This window comes from Pelodiscus sinensis, chromosome 1, assembly GCF_052426305.1.
Source record: "Pelodiscus sinensis isolate ZL-2025 chromosome 1, ASM5242630v1, whole genome shotgun sequence".
NCBI classification, from domain to species: Eukaryota; Metazoa; Chordata; order Testudines; family Trionychidae; genus Pelodiscus; species Pelodiscus sinensis.
The window spans coordinates 172,213,307-172,228,726 of NC_143052.1; the positions used below are offsets into that span (position 1 = coordinate 172,213,307).

The 15,420-nt window shown below is 45.7% G+C and overlaps 1 long non-coding RNA gene across 3 annotated transcripts in view; it reads right to left on the reverse strand.

The window, feature by feature from the left end:
* LOC142820533 (uncharacterized) overlaps positions 1-15,420 on the reverse strand; it is a 95,323-nt gene that overhangs the window by 72,916 nt on the left and 6,987 nt on the right. Inside the window, exons 2-3 of one of the 3 annotated variants that reach the window (XR_012897758.2) lie at positions 8,085-8,208; positions 1,952-3,767 (exon numbers count right to left, since the gene is read on the reverse strand). This is a non-coding gene — a long non-coding RNA (uncharacterized LOC142820533). Of the gene's footprint in view, positions 1-1,951; positions 3,786-8,084; positions 8,209-15,420 lie in introns of those variants that run through there. The other 2 variants (XR_012897756.2, XR_016347884.1) reach the window with 2 other exon arrangements.

Genomic DNA, 15,420 nt, shown 5'->3' on the forward strand with positions numbered 1-15,420 from the left:
ATTCAAGAAATAATTGATATTAGAATACTGAAAAATATTCATTTTGTTGAATCCTTCATCCTGTGATGCAGAAATAGTGAGGTGTTCTGAGAGGTGAAAGAGCGCTTCATATATGAGGGAATTAGATGCATCATTACCGTTCTCAACCTAATTAACATTCTTGCTCTTTAGGATTAAATGAGGTCTGCAACTTGCCTGTCAGGCATGGAAGGAAGTTTGCCCTGAGGGTGAAAAGGATGAATCTTATGCTGTAGAGTGAAGGAGATTAGGAAATTAACTATAATAGACTGACTCTATCTGTGAGCTTTTTCAAGAACAGAATTTTAAGACTATTTTGAGGCCCAGTGCTGCAGCCACTCCCTATATAGAATTTCCTTTGAAGATAATAGAATGGGAGTTGTATCTGAAGTGGCAATAGGACCAGACCTTTTGCAAATAATTCCTTTTTTGTCAGCTGTGATGGCATCACGGATCCAGCTGAGATACACAAGTTATTTAACACACAAATCAGTCTGGGATGTTTTTTGTAATAGCTGCAATTTAGGGTCAGATTCTGATCATCTTATTTATGCTGGTGTGTACCTTACTAACATCTCTAGTTTGACCTCCTATAAATCACAGGTGACCAATACCAACTAGCACCCCTACACTAAACACAGCAACTGACATTTAGACCAAAGTACTACAACCCTGAGACTAAACTATTATGTGCCATGGAAAGAGAATTGGAGAGAACGAGGTGCACAAATGCCTGAGGTCTTTGCGATGGTAGGAACTTGATTGAGAAATGCTTACCATTCCATCCCTTAGCTCAAAAGGATATTAAACCATTAAAAACATTTGCCTGGAGAGGAACAGGGTGAGTGAGTAGCAGCTATTTATGTGAGACACAAAGGAAATGCAAAAAGAAAAAAAGAAAAAAAGTGTATCTCTGAGTCCATGTCAGTTTATTTGGGTTCAAAGGGCTTGCACTATGGGATTAAACATTTATTCTTCTAGTTTTAGACTTAAATGTAAGTCTGAGACAGATGACCGCAGCCCTGAGATTCATTGAGGCAGTATCCCGTGATGTGGATAGGGGTGTTGTAGCCCCACTATTGGCATTATAGAAATACCCTGAGAAAGTGCACATGGAAGGAGGAAGAAAAGGTGTTTTAGAGCTGGCTGTATCAGTTCTAAATTAAGTCAGGGATTTCCTCATACTGGGAGAATCTTCAGCTCTTCCATTAGAAGAGAAGGCAGTAGGACTGAAGGGATGAGGCAGAATTTGCAGCATTTGTCTGTGGCATGTGGGCTTGCCTGACATTTGAGAGGTGATGGCCTTTAAGCAAGATCTAGGGTGGCAAACCCATTTGGGAGGTCTTTTCTCTTGCTGTGTGTTTTTGGACTCACAATCAAGGCATCTGCTTAGAAGGAGCCTTTGTCAGTCACCAATGTTAGTCATTGGTTACAGGCTCCCTCGTAGAAGGGTGTTACAGGTACCAGTAAGTTGGATCTTCCTGGTTAAGATGGCTGGAAATAGGGGACTGCTACCAACATCCAATCTGAGTGTTAGCTGTGAGGTTTTGCTCTGAGAGAGTTGGAAGCAGAGAAACCTCTCATCCACACTCATGAGGATCTTCAAGGTGGTCAAAAACTTCTTGTAATTCTGGCAGGATAGTGTGAATAGCAGGTGTAGTGGGGTAAACCATGAAGTTCAGCTCTGGGAAAAGTGTGAGTAGGGGCCAGTCACATGGAAAGAATGCAGCTTGTCCCTATACCATCACATGGAGTATGGCCTGATATAGATAAGGGTATCAGATTCTAAGTCTCAGGGAATAGCTCAAAACTATTTGAGTGAACATTTTGATCAAGACAGATAGTGAATCTGCTTACGTTATGTTCATGATATTTTTATGTTTGCTTTCCACAAAGAGTGACTGAGTCTGCTGGTGGGAATATGCCATTTAAAAAAAAAAAAGGTTGTTAAAGAAACTTACTTAATGCTAAGACTTACGCTCATTCAGCTGGGGCCACTAACAACATCATGTGCATTAAAAATAAAGCAAAGCAGATCAAATTTCAGACATTGAATACAGTCTGCAACTTGCTCCTGGACAATCTACAGCCCAAGGGTTATTTATAGAAATGATTTCAAATAATACATATTTAAAAATATACAGACAATTCAAATAGAAACAGGTTAAATTTGCTGAAAAAATTATGTATTTCACTTTCAAAATGCAAATGAAAGATGAAGTAACGCCTCAACACATGATGAATGAATGATTTTCTATTAATTTAAAATTATTTAACGTGCTGTATTCAAATACATTTGAAATAATAGGCTTGCTATTCCCATGTCCTGGTAAACCTCGTTCCATGAGGATTAAGGGATTTGTTGGAATAGTGGTCTATTTTGAAATTTGGCGCTGTGAAGAAAGTGCCAAATTTCAAAATAGACTATCTCAAAATAAGCTACACAATTTGCGCAGCTCAAACCGCATAGCTTATTTTGAGCCATGCGGTGCTGTATATACGTACCCATATCCTTAAAGTATGTTTTGATTTACTACTGGTAAAAAAAACTGGACAAGTTGTTAGTATGCAGTTCATATCTACTGTAGATGTTTATTAACAGGATGAAAATAAAACAAAAAAAATACTGTTATTCTCTTAGACTCACTGTTCAGAAGCAGTAGTGGATATTTGCTATGGGATTGGACTGACAGTCAGCCTCTTTAGCAAGCCTTCAGCTTCCCTGACTATACTGGGTTTTCTTCTTGCATGAATGTTCCTTTCCCCTGGTGCAATGTGTGAGCTCCATTGAAGGTGTTGGGCAGTCATTCTTCCACAGTCTGATTGTTTTGTCATTTTCTGGTGCTGCTGATGGGGGAGATGCATTTTCTATTGGGTAAAATTGTACAGACATATTTGCTTGTTTGACAGGAAGAGTGAGCCACAATGATTTCCTGCCAAACAACATCCATACCCAATGTTGTGAAAGTTCTCATTTTTCTTTTGGCTATTAGGATGTGGTGCCATCACTCTGCTATAATTGTCACTGCACATAAACTTTACAAAAAGTAAGTCTACTAATATGAGAAACCAAATGCCACTTCAGAGAAATTGTCTGTTTTAGTAATTAAAAGGAAAAATCTTTTGAGATTGCATACACCCAGGATTTCTCAGTGACAAATTTTGCCCCCAAAAACATTGCACTAATTGTAATGCTTCTGCACTGGGAAGACAGAGGACACAAAGGGGGATTTGTTAAGACCAAGCAGGACAGGTTCTTGCACCATCTGTGTAACAAAGCACAGTGCTGCAGGGACTCCAGGTGCAAGGGAATATGGGGATCCAGTACGGGTGCCCCTGAAGAATAGTGAAGATGTAGATCTGCCACTGCACATATTTACCAACCATTAGAGGAGGTTTTGGAATTAATTGATAAACTTAATAGTTACAAGTAACCGGGACAGGATGGCATTCACCGAAGAGTTCTGAAAGAACTCAAATGTGAAGCTGAGAAACTATTAACTATGGATTGTAACCTATCCTTCTTCTTTGAGCAGTGTCCCATGGGTGCTCCACTGTAGGTGTCGGGCTTGTCCCGGCGCCGCAGATCGGAGAATTTTCGTAGCCGTAGTCCGCCGGACCATGCATGCGCGAAGCACGGCTCGTGCTCTTTCGCGCCGTTTGTTTTCGCGCGGTCCGGCTCCCGCCAGTTCCTCCTGACCGTCCTCAGCCGCGGACGGAATACTGTTTTCTCCTCAGACTCTGTCAGGCTGAGAGAGAGGAAGAACCTATAAGATTTAGTTAGATTAGTTCATAGTTAGTTCTTTCCAGTTATATAGTTACATTAGTATTAGTCGTAGTCGTTCTAGTTAAAAAAAAAATTTTTTTTCTTCAGAAGTTACCTGTAAATAGTCTTCTACTGTAAATAGTTTTCTTCTTGACTCCCGTCAGAAGAAGACAGAGGCGACCGTGCCGGGTTCTCCCAGTTTTAAAAAGTGCAGCTCATGCCGTGAAGCAATGCCTGCCTCTGTCGGTCACGCTCTCTGCATTCGCTGTTTGGATGAGGGGCACATACCCCAGAAGTGCCCTCACTGTTCCAAACTTACCGCGAGAGCGAGGAAGGACAGGGACATGAGACTCAAAATGCTCCTCTTCGATAGGGCATTACAGCCACAAGATGGAGCAACTCCCGGATCCCTTCCTGCTCCCTCAGCCAAGCCGTCCCCAAAGAAAGCGAAGAAAAGACCATCGCCTTCTCGTTCTCTTCCCCTGACGCGTGTTAGCGTGGGGGACAAACCTGGTACCTCGGGCGTGCGTGGCCCTTCTAAGGCGAAGCACTGCCGCAGTACCTCGGCGCTGCAGCCCGCGACTATTCAGGCGCCTAAGTTATCATCGGCACCGAAGCCTTTCCCGGCACCGACATCACATGCGGCACCGAGAACACCCTCCGCACCACCCACTACTGCGGCACCGCAAGCGGCCCCAGCGCAGACCACTCTTATGGCACCGACTCCCATCTCGGCACCGAAAGAACCTCCAGCACCGAGCACATCGCCGGCACTGTGTCGCCCCCCAGCACCGTAGGATGCTCGGGCAACACGCCCTTCGCTGGCACCGAGTAACTCGCCGGCGCCGAGCAACTCTACGGTGCGGGAACTCACCCCGGCTCGAGGTGTTCTCCACCTCTTGACATGGCATCATTGGCACTGACTGAAGGAGATGTGCAGCCTGCACGACCTTCTGCGGGATGGACTGCTTTATCCACGCACCGAATATCGAGGAGAATCATTACACCTTCTCCCTCACCAGAAAACATCCAATTTTCACCGGAACCGCCTTCTCCTTCATCAGGACTCTCCCCCCAATCTATGAGACACTCACAGAGGGTTTACCACTCTCCACGTATCTCGCCAAGACGCAGTTATCACCGGTCACCTCCACCAACCCCGAGATCCAGAGAACGATCTCGATCTCCCAGGTCTCTATCACGCTCCAGTCGCTATGGGTATTATACCTCTCACAGATCCGGTTACTATTCCAGATCTCCGCACCGCTCCTCATATTATCATAGGTCACCAGAACACCGTTATTATAGGCACTACTTCCATTCTCGACATTCCTCGGTATCCTATTCTCCTCATTGGTCACACACACCACCCAGCAGGGAGTGTCAATCCTTACCGGCAACAGCCAGACCACCAACTCCATCAGGTATCCCGCCTCCCCAACTACCCGAGCCTCAGGTGCTCCTACAACATACCACTGAGGATGAGTCTCAACACCAATCTCCTACCGACCAATCCTCTTCCTCGCCCGATGATGCTGTATTCCAGGAAGACACATCTCCGTCAGACGACCTTCGACAGTTTCAAGACCTTTTCAAAAGAGTGGCGGTATCACAAAAAGTACAGATTGCGGAAGTTCAGCAGAAATCCCACCACCTGCTTAGGAACCTTCAGCCTTCACAGCAGGTGAAGGTGGCTCTCCCATTGGATGATGCCATTCTGGAGATTGTTGATGACATATGGCAGCTGCCAGCTTCTGCACTGGCCACCAACAAAAAAGCAGACAAAAAAATACTACGTTCCGGCGAAAGGGATGGAGTTTCTTTTCTTTCATCCTCAACCGAATTCTCTGGTTGCCGATGCGGCCCAACAAAGAAGGAGGGGCCCGCAGCAAAGACCGAGTGTCCCGGACAGGGACATGAAACAGCTAGACGTCTTCGGACGAAAGGTCTACTCGTCTGCTACCCTTACACTCCGGATGGCAAATTATGCAGCGCTATTAGCTAATCATAGCTTTGATAACTATGCCAAACTAGCGCCCCTACTGGAACATCTACCCGAGGGCAAAAGGGAAGTCCTTAAAGTGGTGGTCCAAGAGGGCTATACAGCTTCCAGAACAGCTCTCCACATAGCTTTGGACATGGCTGACACTGCAGCGCGTACCACAGCTACATCCGTGGTCATGAGCAGGGCCTCGTTGCTACACCAGGCAGCAGTTCCTAAAGACCTTCTTGCCAAAGTCCAGGACCTACCCTTTGACAGACAGAATCTCTTCTCTGACAAAACTGATCAGGTGCTTCATTCAGGTAAAGACTCTAGAACCACACTCAAGACTCTAGGCATGTATACGCCTCCCTTTCGTCGGAAAAGGTATACTCCCTATCAGAGACAGAGATCGTTCGCCTTTCAGCCATCCCAATACAGGAAGCAGGACCAGCAACGCAAGAGGCAGTGCCAGCAGAAAAGAAGACCTCAGCCAAAAACATCTGGCCATCTAAATGCCAAGCAACAAGTTTGACATCCCAGTCGAGGGACTGTGCACCATTCCGCTGAACACCCATCCAAAACCTCCACAGGCATTATTCCATCACCGCCTGAGACCTTTCGAACACCGATGGTCTCACATCACCACTGACAGATGGGTATTGCAAACAATCATGCTAGGGCATACCATTCCATTCACAACTCTACCCCCAGCCAACCCCCCCACTCCATCCCTTTTCAGGGACCCATCTCACGAGCCCCTCTTACAACAAGAGGTCGATCACCTCCTCACCATTGGAGCAACAGAAATAGTACCAAAACAGTTCCAGGGACGAGGGTTCTATTCCCGATATTTCCTAACAGAGAAAAAATCAGGGGGATGGAGACCGATTCTCGACCTCAGAGGATTAAATCGGTATCTGCGGAGGCACCGCTTCAGAATGGTTACCCTAGCCACTATCATTCCAGCCCTTCACAGCGGAGATTGGTTCATGTCCCTCGATTTACAGGACGCCTACTTTCATGTAGCGATACACCCGGCTCACAGACGATTTCTACGCTTTCAATTAGGAGCAGGCCATTTCCAATACAAGGTCCTTCCCTTCGGTCTCTCGTCGGCTCCCAGGGTTTTCTCCAAGACGTTGGCAGTAGTAACAGCATACCTATGACGTCTAGATGTAATAATATTCCCCTACCTAGATGACTGCCTAATCAGGGCGCCTTCAGCGGCGGAGGCTCTGCATGTGACACGCCTCACAAAAACAGTTTTTGAAACCTTGGGCCTGATCATCAACATTCCAAAGTCAGCCATGATGCCACACCAATCGATACAATTCATAGGCGCACAACTCGATTCAACCACTGCTCATGCTCTATTGCCAATAACCAGATTTCAAGCAATGCAAGATCTTATACAGGCCATCACCACCAGTCCCAGACCCTCGGTCCTACAATGTCTCCGGCTTATGGGACACATGGCAGCCACGACATACGTCGTCGAACATGCAAGACTACACTTCCGTTGCCTTCAGCACTGGATAGTTACGGTTTACACTCCAAATGTTCAAGATGTCCACAAATGAGTATCAATCCCCATGCATGTCACGAATTCTTTAACTTGGTGGACAGTCCCCAAAAATCTGATGTCTGGTGTTCCATTTCATCGCCAACAACCGACAATACAACCGACGCATCCTTATTAGGCTGGGGTGCGCATCTGGAACACAATCAGGTACAAGGGCTTTGGTCCCCGGCGGAGTCGATGATGCATATCAATCTCCTAGAACTGCGAGCAGTGCGCAATGCCTGTCGTCACTTTCTCCCAAAGATTCGTGCCCAAACTATCCAAATTTTTACCGACAACATGACGACGGTATACTATATAAACAGGCAGGGAAGGGCCCGATCCCGGTCACTTTGCGCCGAGGCAATTGCCTTATGGAATTGGTGCATCCTCCACAAAATCTCCCTGATTGCAAAATACTTACCCGGTCAGCAGAACTCTATAGCACTGAGCAGACATTTTTCCCTGAAGCACAAATGGGAGCTTCACCTGGAAGTCCTCTTAACCATATTCCGCTCCTGGGGATTTCCAAGAGTGGACCTATTTGCGACCAGTATGAATGCCAAATGCCCCCAAGGGCAGGAATAGGTCGGAACTCCAAGGGAGACGCCTTCCTATACGACTGGAGTCATCAACTGCTGTATGCGTTCCCTCCCACATCTCTAATCCCCAGAGTACTAGAAAAGATACTAATGGACAAAGCCACTGTAATCCTGATAGCTCCTTTTTGGCCAAGACAAACGTGGTTTCCTTACCTCCATCAGATGTCAGCGCGTCGTCCATTCCCTCTGCCCAAGAGGCACGGCCTTCTTGTCCAGAACAATCAGTGTCTGTTCCATCCCCAGATTGATCTTCTGGCACTGACAGCATGGTTCCTAGCTGGTTCCAACAAACAGAAATGATCTGTTCGCAAGAGGTCAAACACATTCTTTTACAATGCAGAAAATTATCCACGAGATCCACCTATATTCACAAATGGGCACGGTTTTCTGCATGGTGCGCGTTGGCATCCCTGGATCCCTACTCCATGCCCATCCACCATATCCTAGACTACCTCGTGCACCTCAAGAGCTCTTCTCTCAGCTGTGCCTCTATTAGAGTGCATGTTGCCGCAATCACTGCGTTACACCACACGGTAGATGGTTACTAAGTTTTCTCTCACCCGACGATGCGGCGCTTCATGAAAGGCTTGGCTAATCTTTTTCCACACCGAACACAGCCAGCGCAACCATGGGACCTAGAGCTAGTTCTTAATACGTTAACTCAAAAACCCTTTGAGCCCTTGGCCACATGCAACTTGCGCACTCTCACAATGAAAGTTATCTTTCTCACTGCAATAACCTCTGCAAGACAGGTTGGTGAGCTGGCTGCCTTATCGGCTTTACTCCCATACACTCTGTTTACCGATCAAGGAGTCATTTTACGTCCTCAACCCACCTTCCTTCCGAAAGTGAATTCAAAATTTCACATCAATGAGCCGATAGTGCTTCCCACTTTCTACGCAAAGCCCCACATCTCAGCAGAACAAGCTCGGTTACACACTTTGGATGCCAGACGTGCCCTAGCTTTCTACATAGACAGGACTAGGTCCATCAGGAAGACAAACAATCTATTCGTGTCTACAGCCGATCGTTCTAAGGGTCAACCGTTGTCAGCACAGCGCATTTTGTCAATCATAGTGAACTGCATAAAGGAATGCTATACCCTACATAGTAGACCACTGTTGCAGAATCTGACAGCGCATTCCACGCATGCAGTCGCTACATCAACTGCATTCCTGAAGGGCATCCCTCTAAAAGACATTTGTAGGGCTGCTACATGGTCGTCAAATTTCACCTTTGCCAAGCACTATGCCATTCCCAACCTTCACCTTCCAGAAGGAGCAGTGGCAACAGCGGTGCTGTCCACAGCCGCAGCACGATAGCTCTGAACCCCCCTCCTTTCAGGGGCTACTGCTGCAAATTCACCTACAGTGGAGCACCCACGGGACACTGCTCGAAGAAGAAAAGGAAGTTACTCACCCTGTGCAGTAACGATGGTTCTTCGAGATGCATGTCCCGTGGGTGCTCCACGACCCGCCCTCCTCTCCTCTTCGGAATTTCTATTTGTCTTTCAGGCCAAGAGGATCAGGAGGAACTGGTGGGGGCTGGACTGCGCAAACACAAACGGCGTGAAAGAGCACGAGCCGCGCTTCGCGCATGTGCGGTCCGGCAGACTACGGCTATGAAAATTCTCCGATCTGCGGCGCCGGGACAAGCCCGACACCTACAGTGGAGCACGCATGGGACACGCATCTCGAAGAACCATCGTTACTGCACAGGGTGAGTAACTGCCTCTTTAAATCATCTTCCATATCCAATGACTGGAAGATAGCTAATGTAGCACCAATATTTAAACAGGGCTCTAGAGGCGATCCCAGCAATTACAGACCAGTAAATTTAACGTTAGTACCGGGCAAATTAGTTGAAACAATTTCAACTAATAAACTAGTAAAGAATAAAATTGTCAGACACATAGAAGAACATAATTTGTTGGGCAAAAGTCAACATGGTTTTTGTAAAGCGAAATCATGTCTTACTAATCTATTAGGGTATGTCTACACTACAGAGTTAGTTCGAACTAACTTAGTTCGAATTAGTTAATTTGAACTAAGCTAATTCGAACTAACGCGTCTAGAACTAAAAACTAGTTCGAATTAGCGTTTTGCTAATTCGAACTAGCATGTCCACATTAAGTGGACCCTGAACAGGGCTTAAGGATGGCCGGAAGCAGTGCCGACAGGGCATCAGAGGAGGACTTAGAGCGTGGAGATGCTGTCTCAGGCTAGCCGAGGGCTGCGCTTAAAGGGACCCGACCCCCACCCCGGACAGACAGTTCTCGGGGTGCCCCGCTTGCAAAGCAGTCCTGGCTTGGAGTGCCCGGAGTGCCCACACTGGGCACATCACAGCACTCGGCCATCAGCCCGGCTGCACTTGCCGCAGGCTGCCATCTGGGGAGAGGGGGCAATTGGGGGGCTGCAGGAGAGCTTCCACCCCGAGAAGCCCGCAGAGCCAGCCCAGTCCTCCCCATCGGGGGCTCGTACCCCATTCTTCCCTCACCTCCTTCCACTTACCCTTCCCTAGCCCCTTTTCTTGATGTACAAAATAAAGATAACGTTTCTTCCAACATTGACTCTGTCTTTATTGAACAAAACTGGGGGAGACTGGGAAAAGGAGGTGGGAGAGGGGAAGAGAATGGCTGGGAGAGGGGAGGGCAACTACAATGATCAGGGGTTGGGAACAGGTCCCAGATGAAGAGAAGCTACAGAGACTGGGACTGTTCATCTTAGAAAAGAGGAGATGGAGCGGGTACAGGATAGAGGTCTCTAAAAGCAGGGGTTGGGTGGAGAGGGTGCATTGAGAAAAGTTCTTCATGAGTTCCCATAAAGAAGGACTAGAGGACACCAAAGGAAAGAATGGGTAGCAGGCTTCAAACTAGTAAGAGAAAGTTGTTCTTCAGAAAGCAAATAGTTAACCTGTGGAACTCCTTGCTGCAGGAGGCTGTGAAGGCTACAACTAGAACAGAGTTTAAAGGGAAGTGAGATCAAGTCATGGAGGTTGGGTCCATGGAGTAGTCTTAGCCAGGGGGTAGGAGTGGTGTCCCTGCCCAAGTTTGTGGAAGGCTGGAGAGGGATGGCACGAGACAAATGGCTTGGTCACTGTCTTTGGTCCATCCCCTCCAGGGTCCATAGGGTTGGCCGCTGTCAGCAGACAGGCTACTGGGCTAGATGGACCTTTGGTCTGACCCAGTACGGCCATTGTAAGCTCAGGGTCAGGGGTCTCAGTGGACCCCCTTGATTTTCATGCACACCTGCTCCTGGGTGGCCAGGCTGGCAGCTCTCCTGCCCTAGCCAGCCACTTTCCTGTGCCTAGTGCGGAGATCGTGGACGAGGTCCACGATGTCCGCACTAGCCCAGGAAGGTGCCCGCCTCTTGCGGTCCCGGGCAAGCTCCCGGGAGCCGCCAGCCTGGTCCCGGGAAGAGGGGGAGGGCTGGGGGACATCGGGTGGGTGGCTCTGTGCCATGCCAGGTGCAGGGTCTGCTGGCTGGGTGCTGGCAGGCTTGCACCTGGCACCGGCACCGTAGCCAGCCCGTGCCCCTTTAAGGGGTCCGGGGCCGGGAGGGGGGCAATAGAGTTTCCCTGGTGTTGGCCAGAGTGGCCATCAGGGAAACCTGGGGAGGGCTAGCCTCCCACTAGTTCGAATTAAGGGGCTACACACCCCTTAATTCGAACTAGTAAGTTCGAACTAGGCTTAATCCTCGTAAAATGAGGTTTTCCTAGTTCGAACTAAGCGCTCCGCTAGTTCGATTTAAATTCGAACTAGCGGAGCGCTAGTGTAGCGCCTATGAATATTAGTTCGAACTAACGTCCGTTAGTTTGAACTAACTTTGTAGTGTAGACATACCCTAAGAGTTCTTTGAGGGGGTCAACAAACATGTGGACAAGGGAGATCCAGTAGATATATTGTACTTAGATTTCCACAGTCTTTGACAAGGTCCCTCACCAAAGGCTCTTATGTAAATTAAGTTGTCATGGGATAAGAGAAAAGATCCTTTTATGGATTGAGAACTGGTTAAAATACAGGAAAGAAAGGGTAGGAATAAATGGTAAATTTTCAGAATGAAGAGGGGTAACTACCGGTGTTCCCCAAGGGTCAGTCCTAGGACCAATCCTATTCAACTTATTCAATAATGATCTGGAGAAAGGGGTAAACAGTGAGGTAGGAAAGTTTGCAGATGATACTAAACTGCTCAAGGTAGTTAAGACCAAAGCAGACTGTGAAGAACTTCAAAAAGATCTCACAAAACTAAGTGATTGGGCAACAAAATAGAAAATGAAATTTAATGTGGATAAATGTAAAGTAATGCACATTGGAAAAAATAACCCAAAATATACATATAATATGATGGAGGCTAATTTAGCTACAACTAATCAGGAAGGAGATCTTGGAGTCATCATGGATAGTTCTCTGAAGACATCCACGCAGTGTGCAGCGGCAGTCAAAAAAGCAAACAAGATGTTAGGAATAATTAAAAAAGGGATAGAGAATAAGACGGAGAATATCTTATTGCCCTTATATAGATCCATGGTATGCCCACATCTTGAATACTGAGTACAGATGTGGTCTCCTCATATCAAAAAAGATATACTGGCATTAGAAACTGGTTCAGAGAAGAGCAACTAAAATGATTAGGAATTTAGAACAGGTCCCATTGACGAGAGATTAAAAAGACTAGGACTTTAAAAGCTTGGAAAAGAGGAGACTAAGGGGGGATATGATAGAGGTACGTAAAATCATGAGTGGTGTGGAGAAAGTGAATAAGGAAAAGTTATTTACTTGTTCCCATAATATAATAACTAGGGGCCACCAAATGAAATGAATGGGCAGCAGGCTTAAAACAAATAAAAGGAAGTTCTTCTTCACACAGCGCAGAGTCAACCGTGGAACTTGCCTGAGGAGCGTGTGAAGGCTAGGACTATAACAGGGTTTAAAGAGAACTAGATAACCTCCATGAATTTAAGTCCATTAATGACTATTAACCAGGATGGGTAAGGAATGATGTCCCTAGCTTCTGTTTGTCAGAACGTGGAGATGGATGGTAGGAGAGGGATTGCTTGATCATTACCTGTTTGGTTCACTCCCTCTGGGGTACCTGGCATTAGCCACTGTTGGCAGACAGGATACTGGGCTGGATGGACCTTTGGTCTGACCCAGTATGGCCATTCTTATGTTCTTATGTTATTCCTTCAATTAGCTGCAGGATATGGGAGTTATGATAAAAAAATTAATATTTTTGCTTGGATCATGGATCAGCAGGAGTTCCTGTGACTCCGCCATGCATTCCTTCTGACAACATCAGTGCATGGTACAGTTGCTCAGGTTGTACATTAACACAGTAAACTTCCGATAAGCCGGCGTCTTTAGGAGCCAGGGGGTGCTGGATTATCAGATATGCTGGAGTACTGGAAGGGGGGGCTATGAGGGGTCTGGGGTGTGTGGCGGTGGTGGGGGGTGTCGGTGGTGAACTGCTCAGCGTGGGAGAGGGCAGCGCTGCAGGACCAACCCGGCAGCACCCCAGCTGCTCTGCCCCCGGCTTACGCAAGTCCACCGCTGCTGAAACTGACCAGCGGCGGACTTGAGGAAGCCAGGGGCAGAGCAGCTCCAATTGGTCAGCTGGCTGGAGCACTTCCGGGTTCCAGTTGGTGCCGGACTATCAGGAGTGCCAGACCACTGGATGCCGGACAATTGGAGTTTTTGAAACGGGGGACCAATAACTGTGACCACATGCAGTCAATGATCCCATTGCAAAATGGGTGTAAAATGCTGCCAAATCAGAATGGTAATATTTTATACCCACTTTGCATTCACTTTTTTTGCACCAATATAAATGACTATACATGTTGCAGGGCAACAGTGAACCATCTTCTGAATCTGTTGTCTTCTGTTGTGTTAATCTCAGTTGAGTCCTGCATTTAATTTAACCTTCCAGGTGCCGGGGAGGGAGGATGAGAGAGAATCTGGTAATATTTTACAAGCTTCAAACCAAACTAATGTAGTTTTACAAAGCTTGTTTCAAATATCTGACTGTTGTTGAGCAGAGTAGGACTTTCCAGAAAGTTTCACTTGGATGAGATGCTTCTGTTCATCATAAATCTTAAAGGTGAATTATTTATAGAGAAAAATGTAACTAAGCACATTGAGTCTGTAAAAGGAATATTTTAAATTAGAAATGAACAGGATCTGAATAACACTCACTCCAGGTTTACACACTCACAATCCAGTTCTTTGCCCATAATGCAGTATGATGATAATGAAAAAAAAATTAATGATAGGACAATAGGAACCCAGTACCACAAATCCTTCTTTATGCAAGTAGTTCTGTTAACTTCAAGGAGACTAATAGCATTAGTAACCACTAAAGGCTTAATCCTGCAAGATACTGAGCACTCGCATGGGGATGCTGAATGCCTAAAATATTAATTGAAGTCAATGCTCAGCATCCTGTAGGTCTTAGCTGTAAAAGTGTACAAATTTGCAGGGCTGATACTTATAGTTTTACAAGGCTCATTTATTCAGATTTTGAAATGAATTGTATACAGAAAAAACGTAAAAATACTTCTAGGAAAGAAACTCGGGAGGAAAATAAGAGAATAAACATTTGATCACAAATCATTTATCTGTAATACATAATAAATGACAGGATTAAATGTACCCATGTGGAATGTGAGGAATTAATTAGCTAATAAAACAGAAAGCAAGATGATATTTTTACAAGGAAAGCCAAAAGAAAAAGTCTTTCAGAAACAGGAAACAAAAAAGGTGATGACTGTGGTTTCATTTTCTTTCACCATGATCTAGTTATTCTAAAGGCACAGCAATTTTAATAATGTATGTAAAATAAAACCCTATAAAGTAGGAAGGTTTGTCATCCTGCCAGCACAGATAAATGTACAGACTGTTATTTTAACTAAAGTGTAAACCCCAAAGGTAAAGTCTCCACTTTCCTTTAGTGAACTATTATTAGAACCTACAGAATTTCCTAAACTATGATAGAAAGAGGGGATTTTAACCTTGCCCTGTCAAATGTAATGACATAATTACAGCTGTTAAAATTAAGGGAATTCCAAGTTATCCTAATTATACAGCATCATATGAAATAATTATATGTGGTCACTCTTTTGAGGTATATGTTCTCAAAAGAGAGAGAATTTATGAATTACTCCTCCATGCATAACTGTATCCTGTAGGACTGCACTACTTTTGATTTCTAAAAACCTCACACAACTATAACTTCCGTATATATCTCCAACTGTGCAATGGCATTATTACATTTACAATAAGACAGGCAACTAATTCCTTGGAGGAGGTACTTTATTGCTTAACTAGCCAGACTTACAATCTGAGGCAAAAGACAATAAAAGCATTGTTGAATCCTCTCTAACATATTGGGAATCCTTTGAAGCCTATCTCAGAAGCTTTATATTTTTCAGAAATACAGCTAAAAGGAATAACACCCTGCCAATACAATACACCCTTACTTGAAGAGATTAA